We start from the raw sequence: 9,581 nt of genomic DNA, 5'->3' as shown, positions 1-9,581 counted from the left end.
ACTGTAGTTATTCATCAATTTGATATCACTTGTCAATTTTTACAGGTAAAATTTTAGTTGTTCACTTTTATAATAATCATATTATTTTGTCAGGAATCCGAGAAAAAAAGATTTTGTCGCTCGAAAAAACACATATAATATTACTTATGTGTCATAAAAAGTAATCTAACAATTACAAAAGTTTTTTTCATTTTAATATTTGTATTTGTTTTGTTTCAATATCTGTGTTGAATATAAACCGCTCTATTAATACCTATACGTTGATCGACCTGAGTTTTTTCTATACGTATCATTAATCCTGATTCGATTAATTTGTACAAGGTTTCTCATAAGTTGATCTTGTAACAGTTAAAAAAAAAAAAAATAAAATACGTTATGGTCAAAATTATATTTTTCATACGCATTTAAATTTAAAATTGCCCGTCTCGCTTATAGTCTTTCTTTCGTATACGTTGTAACTATACAAACACAATGATTTATGTCTACTTTTCCGAGTTGTTCTATTTTACGCAAAATAGTTTTTACAAACAATCTATAAACGCGTGGCGTACCACCCCTTCAACCTTCAAAGAACATTATCTGTGTTCGTAATTCCTTCGGTTTTTTGCAACATTTCAATTTTTAAGTAAACACAGATAAATATATAGGTAGGTACCTACTTAACATGAAGTTTGATAATAGCCAATAGGGCAATACACTTTAGTGTTAAAGCTAACAAAAAAATGGTTACTCTGATCACAAATTTGCCACGATGTTGCACGTGGGTCAGATTTAATCAAAGAGAAAATAAACTGATATCCTCTTTAATATTATTCTGAGATTTAAATTATCATTCAAGTACCTGTGTTAGTATAAAAAATATATTACTTATATTATACACTTGCCACCAACACTGATAGTTGTATCACTTACAATAATTGAAAAAAGAAATACACAATTTGTGACAGATATATAGTCTATTGTTCATTTGTTATTTTTACCTAGCTGCTAATTCTACACATATTGGTGATGATATACGTAATATTTCGATCATATTATATGGTACATCAATACTAAAAATAACATTGTCGGTTTTGGCCGTCGGGCATTATATATAGCTATGCCATAACGTGTCAGTGACGCAGACATCTGAAAGGCAACAATATGGGCACAACCGTCTTAAAATACTCGGAGTAGGCGTAAAAAAACGAAAGCTAGTTTTCTCTAAATATAAAAACATTACAAGTGTGCAGTATATAAATGTGTCATCTGTGTTTTTCTATAGATGTGTACTATCATTTTGTGTCCTGTACGTATAAAAAAATACTGAAAGACTTCAATGATCTCGTGATATGATGAGTTGATTAAAACCTACACACGAGTCGGCTAAAACGCCGCTGCACAGTTAATTTTTATGAATAATAGGTACCTAATCTTTGGAACGATTTATACTGTAGGTTTTATACCTATGTATACCAAATATAATACGTATATCTGCAGATTTGAGGTATTATTTGAAAAACATTCAAGATACAATATCATGAACCACAGTTAATAAATGTACGTTTACTCTTTTTACAAAACACAATTGTTGGCATTAACAAATATATATAAAACGAAAAAAAAATATTATAGCTCTCAAAATTAAATCATAATGTCGTTATAGTATTGCTAAGAGTAGACTCTGTTTTGTCTGGTGAGAGGATCCAATTGGGATGCTTTTTATAATATGAATAATATGGACACAATACGATTAATCTGTTTATATTATATTTTGCACCTAATTCGTGAAATTGCAATTGAATGTCAGAATTCGATGGACGGAAAATTGTCGAATATGTGAAATAGGTATTCTGAAGCATATGAAGGTCATAATATTGTCGATTGCGTGAGTTAGCATAGCCTAGCTAAAAAAAAAATGACGAAAAATTTGAAGTGCATTAAAAACCATTGTTTTATTTATACATTTTTGTTTTATACACAGCCTTACCTAAAATAACCAAACTGAGGTTTATCACGGATCATTAAATTAAATGTATACAGGGTGTCCCGCGAGGATTTACCTATTGCGATATCCCCTGAGGTAATATCATAAATCTGTATTTTTTTTTTTTAGACTCACATAGACAAGGGCTACTTGTATTTAATTTTTTAATCTTATTATATTTGTTGGTAAAACGATTAAAAAATTTATTTTTTAATTTTTTAATTTTTGAAGAAAATAAAGATATCTGTTTTATAGAGTTTATTTTGCTGAAAATTTTGATCTTTCAACATTTTATTTTCATTAATCACTTGATTTTTGATAATTTTTCCGATTATAGATAAAACGGCAAAAACTGTTTTTATCCGGGTGGCGAGTCCCCCTCTACGGATAATGGGCATATCCTCACGGGACACTCTGTATATAGTAAATAGTATACATACTATACCTTTTTTTTTTTTCAGTTTTGAACCGACGACACCGCGGGAACTGCTTTCGCATTACTTAAATATGCATACTATACCTATTTAGGTACATGTTCATCTTAATTATAACACGTATAAAAAAAAATACATATAAATATTCAAAAAGTAACCAATAATGAATAATTATAATGATTTTTATGCATTTTATAATGAATTGTAAAAATGTATTATTTATTAAAATTTGAATGACTCTCATTCAGTCAATTTTGGTTTTAGAGCCACGGTTAATTGGTCAAAATAACTTAAAAAAATTCAGTCTATCTGAATTCGGTATCAAAAATACCGGTTGCTATTAAAAAAAAAAAAAAATAAGTTGCATTGCGCGTGCGCGTACCGAGAGGGTTAAAAATTTGAAAGTTATCTGAAAATGTGTATTTATATATACCACTATAGCTTGTAAAAAAAAAACGATTTATTCCAACATAATCAGGCCGAGAAATTCATGGTTCCCTAAATTGGTGAACACACAGTATATATATAGTATATCATATACCTATATACATAATACATTGCAGGTTATTGTAATGAACTTAACTTTTAAATTTTATATGTTAATATACCAACTTGCTATAGAATTATGTGATCTATTCATGTGGTTGATAAACATATATTATGGAAATAGACTAAATGTCTATATTGAAAAATTATTATTGTTGATATTTACCTATTAAACAAGTTTAATCTCAGTAATGGCGTAATATAATACGTGTAGGTGTCATGTGGCGTGTACGTAATGTATCCATTGGCTATATAATTACCTATTTGAAGGACTATACACAACTAAAATTGTTATTGTGTAAATAAATAGTAGTCCAAAAAAGAACAATTTTAATGATGGGCAATTGGTTCTGTGTTTAAATATAAGTCGAGTTTCACGAGTGACGCCGTCGTAAAATCACATCGTTCGACGGGCCGTATCCAAAATACGTACATGAAAATACCTACGGAGAAAAATTGATTTAAGATAGGTATAACTGTATAAGTAATTAAAGTACATATTTTATAAAAATGTTATCAAATTCTTTAGACGCTCCATGCTCATATCAATTTTATATTATTAAAATTTGTTTCAAGGTTATTTATAGGAAAAATGCACAACAAAAATATATAAAATTGCAGACATAAATAATATTATAACTCCGTTATATTTAACATTTAAATAAACTATATAGACAGAGGTCAAAGTGGGGAAAAATTCCAGAGGGGACTAATGTCTCCATAAAGTTTTAAGCGTTCCATATATAATTTTAGGTATAATGTCTAATGTATAAAATCCTAATTTGTTAAAGGGGACGCTTTTTAACCGGGCGGTACTGGTTTGCGCACAAATACCAAAAAGACAACTTGTTTGGGCACAAAACTACCACTTGTTTGGGAACAGTTGAACCGTAACCAAGCACATGGTTTGCGCACAGTTACCTTTTAGCCTAACCTTTTAAACCTTAATAGTTAAATACCTACCATATTAATATTTGTTTATTTATAAGTAAATTATTAAAGTACTTAAATACATTTTCCTTCTCACTTAACAGACTTAGGACTGTCTATGAATATATTCATAGGTATGGTTAAAAATGCTTGTTAATACTTGCTTTTTAATAATAATTGATAATAAATTTATAATATGTTAAAAATGCACGTTAATACTTGCTTTTTAATAACAATTGTTAATTTATTTATTATATGTTAAAAATGCATATAATATTAACTTGTTTGTGTAAATTTTAATTTTAATATAATATGATTGGTAAACGTGTCTATTATTTTCCGTAAAAACAGTTTTCCATTATTTTTATGTATTTCATTTGGTCTATTTCGCCAGACATTATATCTTGTCCATAAGTTTATGCGATGTTCGACTGATTCTATTGACTCCTTACTCCTCATTTTCGTGTGCGCAAACCAGTTGTACATTTAATATAACTGTGCGCGCAAACGAGTTCCGATTTTTCAGGTAAAAATTGTAGAATGTGCGAAAACAAGTTGCAGCCTTTTAACCGCCGTCAGAGGTAAGGGGGCTGAGTCCTCCTGCGTCCCCCCCACTTTAACCCCTGTATATAGATAAACTACAAACTACATAACTATATAAATAAGCTATATTATTTAAAAATTGTCCTGTTTTAATTTCTTTATTTAAATAGCTCTCACATTCGTTGTGTACCTTACCTAGTTTGTCTTATGAAGAACTTTTTTTTAGACTTTTAGGCGGTAAGATAGGTACTAGCTAGATAGTAAGTATTGTGTATATTTGATTCAAAATGGGTTTAAATAGTGGTTATTTTCACTCGCAGTCACTCGTGGTTTTTGATATTATGATTGTCGATAAAAAAAATTTAAAAATAATCGTTCATATTTTATCATTTTATTTCACGTTTATAAAGACCGTACCAGTTTTCCGTTTAGCCGATTTTCAACTTCATTATCTTTTCCGGCGGAAAAGTAGACTAGTGATTGCGTTTGGGAGATCAAAATCAAAGATTTTGAAGAAGTTTCAAAGTTGATGGTAAAAGTGGTAAAACTAAAAGTTTGAGGAAAAGGAAATTTTTACGGGAAATTAGTGTTCGACAAAATTGCCAAAATAACCATATAGGTGTATTAGACATTTTTACTGAATTTTTAAAATATAATTTATTCTATTCAACATACATTTTTCAAAATATTTTGATTTTAATTTTATCAAAATTTATAGAAATAAACTATTTAAAGTAGATCATTTCAAATGTCTATAAGTGGCTCAATAAGAGTCAAAATAAATATTTATACAATTATTCCATTTTTAGTAAATAGGTACTAATATAAATATTTAATTAACATTTCGAGTACCTAAATAAGTTTATAATTTGTATCAGGTATATCATATAATGATATCATTATTCGTTTTTGTGTTTTTGTATTACAATTACAGCAATAGGCATGTCAAAATAACAAAATTATTTTTTCAAAAATTGGTGATACGTTATTATTGGTTATTAGTTTTTTACCGATTAATATTATGAGTACCTAAAGTATGGTGACATTTTTTAATTTCGCCACCTCAAGGCTCAATGTATCAATTAGATCCAATTTGCTACTATAAACCAATGTTATCGATTTTTTTCACTAGAAAACTAGTCTAGCTACTGCTAGGTATAAAAAATAAAAAATAATTTTAACACTCGCTTATCGCTCTTTTCTGAATCTTAAGTTTAAGCTTATCATCCGAATTAAATTTCAATTTAAGTGTTATTTGTAAAATTATAATGTGATAGGTGTTTTTTTTTTTTTAGAAGAAGAAAAAACAATAACAGTACCTAAGTATAATATAGAGATATCTGTAATACCTACTCATAGTTGTTAAACTTTTTTTTACATCATACATTACTACCTATTGAAATAATTCAGTAGTTAAGTAGGTACACTAAGAAAGATTTAATTTTATAGATTATTCACATTTAACTACCTATATGTATCAAGTATTTGTGTAACGTTTAATAAGCATGGATTGGTAGGTACACATAGCATAATATATCTACATTTATATACGATCGAATAATGAAGTTATATTAGTACCTATTGTTTTTCGGTAATCAATCTATTTTTAGATAATAGAGTGCTATATCTAATATATAATACTTAGATTAAGCTATACAATTAAGATGACCTAAAAAATGGATTGTTTATCAAATATATTATGCTTATGTGGTGATACGTCGATTTCAGTGCTTATGTACTCAAAAGACCTATTACATCGAGTAACACCTACACCGATATGAAATTTAATTTTGTAATATTTCGTTTTAATAAATGTCAATGTAAGGACTTTTAAACTTTAATTACGAATTGTATAACTTACATAAAACATTTTTCTCATAAGCCCCTCGTAGCAGTGTCATTACCAATTTACTTGAAGAAATAAATATGAAAAATTAGTAACTTATTACCAGTTTCAACTACGTAATTGAGTACTTACCTACTCTTAAGAGGACGTCGTGATACTCGTGTGTGTTGTGTCCATCTTACAAGTGCGTAACATCGCAAAAACTATTTGGCGCGGGATAGAACCACTCAATCTATGCTCTTAGTAGAATCATCAAAAGTTAATACACAATATAGAAGATAATATTTTCTGGGGCGTAGAGTTTTTATTTGTTTGATATCTTTAATAAGAAAAAAGTTATAATATTTTTAAGTTTTTCAAACTTCAATAACTTTTGATATATTAGTCTTATCGAAAAAATAAAAACGCTGCAACACAATTCAAATTCTCCTTCTCTCGTGGTGAAAATTTGGTTTCTTAGTTATAACTGTCGACTTCTCGGTTTTTTCCCGCGCGAAACAGTTTTTGCTGTTACGCACTTGAAAGACGGAGACAACAGCGGGCATCACGTCCTCTTAACTTGTTTTTTTCTGTTTTCCTCCTATATTTACAGATAATAATTTCTTGTAGTTTAAAAATTAAGCATGCTGGCACACGGTTTATTTTAAAATAATAAATACAGCTAAATGTTATTTAGATATTAAATAGTGGATACACCATGTCTATTATAAAAATCTTTTGGTACTATTACTCAGGGTTTTTTTAGTGTGCAGTGAAACACATTTTGTGCAGTTCAAAAAAAGAATTTCAGGGTGATTGGATATATTATTGTATATTATAAAACAATAATTGAGTTAACTTCAAAAAAAAAAAAAAATGTTTCTATTAAAATTAATAATTGATTATAATATTTGAGTATAATAATTATACTATCTTAATATAATTCCTTATTATTTATTCAAGTATTGAAAATAACCAAAACTGATTTTTTTTTTCATCTCTATAGTTATACGATTCCCTTCTGTATAGATCTTGAATATTTTGTATATGTCCCTTTTATATTTGCTGGTATTAAGTTGTAGTGTTTTGGATCTAGATAATTTATGATTCAAAGTTTTTAATTATATATATAGTAGTTATTTTTTATATACAGACTAAAATGGTAACACATCTAATAACTTAAAGTTTTCTTTAGTTGAACCAATTAAAGTATTTTTACTTAAACATATCCTAACAATTTTTCTTTGCAAAAGCTGTAGTGGTCTAGACGCATTTTGATTCTGTAAAAATTATCATTTTGACTATTATTTGATGTAAAAGTATATTACAAAAATTATAAAGAAATTAGGTAAAACCTACCTAGTCAATTGATTGTTTTTATTTTTATAAACAATTATTATTATTACAAATTACGTATTTCAAGTAAATATTTCTTAGTAAGTATTATTACTTATATTTACAAACAAAATTTAAAAATTATTATTTTATTTAATTACTAAAAATAGTGCATTGGTATAAAATGATTTATTTGGTATATTATTCTGAGTCGGGATTTATATGTTTTTACATATCGTTTTTGAATAGGTACCTGATGTAGTCTTATGAAAGTAAGAAATGTAGATGGTACAGTATACAGTAGACAGTAGGTATAGTATAGGCGTATAGCCAGCACAGTTGACAGGGGCGGCTCCAGAGGCGTGATTAGGAATTTTTTCAGACATTTTCAGAAAATGTCGATGATTTTTTTTGGTAATTTTGTTTTTAACAGTATACAATTGTTTAGAAACACAGCTTTGGGGGGGGGAGAGGCTAGAGCCACCCCTGATAGTTCAACGGATAATGGTCTGTAGGGTTTGGTCAGCGTAGACGAATTCCCTACTATAACGCAACAGTGGGAATAAGTTTGTGCAGTCAGAAAATATCATTAAAAAAAACCCTGCTATTACTCATTACCAGGGCTAGGATTTGTATGCAATAAAAATTTGTAAAATATGTATTTTATTTACCAAAATATGCAAAAATATGCAATTTAATTTCTATCTTAGATTTTATGTTGACCGACATACTTTTATTAATTGTGTTTATCTACTTTATCTTTCTCCGTCTAACTATTCAATCTTTAATTGCATACCTATTGTATCAGAGGATTGTATTTATAAAAATAAAATTTGTGTTTGACAAAAAAACCAAGTTTTATACTTTAATCAGCAGTGCTAGAATTAAATATGAAATATGAATATTAATTACAAAATATACTATAAAACATGAATTTTTCGCAATCTTATAATCAAAATATACAATAATATTCATTTTATTCAATATATGCATTAATATTTAATATACATTTTATCCAAAATATGCAAAAACATGCAAAATACAATAAACACCACCATTTATCTCATCATGAGGTGATTCGTGGACATTACTGACAAAATCAATAATCAGAAGTCGCAAAAAAAAACATGCTGTTGCATACAAATTCTAGCCTTGCTTATTACGTATGGTTTTTAAACAGTTCTACAATGTGGACCATACCTACCGTATAAATTACCGCTTCCCAAACTTTTTTGGGTCACTACCTAATCTTTAAAAATAGAAAACTTGTTCTATGTGACCATGACTTCTACAAATAATATTAAATTTATAGGGTAAATAACTGATAGTTTAATGTAATTTTAAAAATGTATTTAACATTTAAGCCTCTAGGCGTTCTTGGAAAATATTATAAATATTTAACTTAGAAGTATTTCATGTATCTATCTCAATAAGACACTAGGGCAGTTGTTATTTGTTAGAGTACATTATTTCATCACGAAGTAGGTATAACTTAAAAGATTACTTGTAGGTATAAATGTATAATTGAATTAACTTTGCTTACTATATTTGAGTATTTTTTCAGTTGTTGATCCTAAGAATAAAGCTTTATTTATGGTGTAAATTTATGTTTGGGCAGAACCTGCCTATGTCATCAATTATATATAGACTATAGGCTAGTCTACATGTATAAAAGATGTATCATTTGTAACTTGTAATCTGCAATCTCAAAGTTGCCAAGTACCTAATTTATTTTTAAGCTGATCACAATTTGTACTGTAAATTTAAATAAAAAATAGATATAGATAACTAAAAATACATTTGAGTACATACCTAGGTAAAATGACGATATAATTTTTTATTTTTTATTTTTAAAAATTGAAATACCTGTTTGATATAATGAAGATTGATATCACAAGGTATTATAATTATTTAGGAACACTGGTATAATTTAAAAACATTTATATTATTTCATAAAATGGATTTTTAATTCCTCTTGTGAAAATTCTGATATCTTTGTATT

General features: G+C 27.8%; 1 long non-coding RNA gene across 1 annotated transcript; it reads right to left on the bottom strand.

Annotated features, from left to right (window-relative positions):
• Window positions 1-3,228: 3,228 nt before the first annotated feature.
• On the bottom strand, window positions 3,229-6,472 carry LOC149062390 (uncharacterized). Its single transcript, XR_016189346.1, has 3 exons — window positions 6,398-6,472; window positions 6,281-6,330; window positions 3,229-3,389 (listed from the first exon to the last, which is right to left on the bottom strand). It is a non-coding gene; the product is annotated as an uncharacterized LOC149062390 (long non-coding RNA).
• Window positions 6,473-9,581: the final 3,109 nt, after the last annotated feature.

Source organism: Diuraphis noxia, unplaced genomic scaffold, assembly GCF_037042655.1.
Source record: "Diuraphis noxia isolate RWA-SAM2 unplaced genomic scaffold, SU_Dnox_SAM2 contig0001, whole genome shotgun sequence".
Classification (NCBI taxonomy): Eukaryota; Metazoa; Arthropoda; class Insecta; order Hemiptera; family Aphididae; genus Diuraphis; species Diuraphis noxia.
Note: the sequence above shows the minus strand (reverse complement) of the source record. Positions and strands in the feature narration are given on the sequence as shown.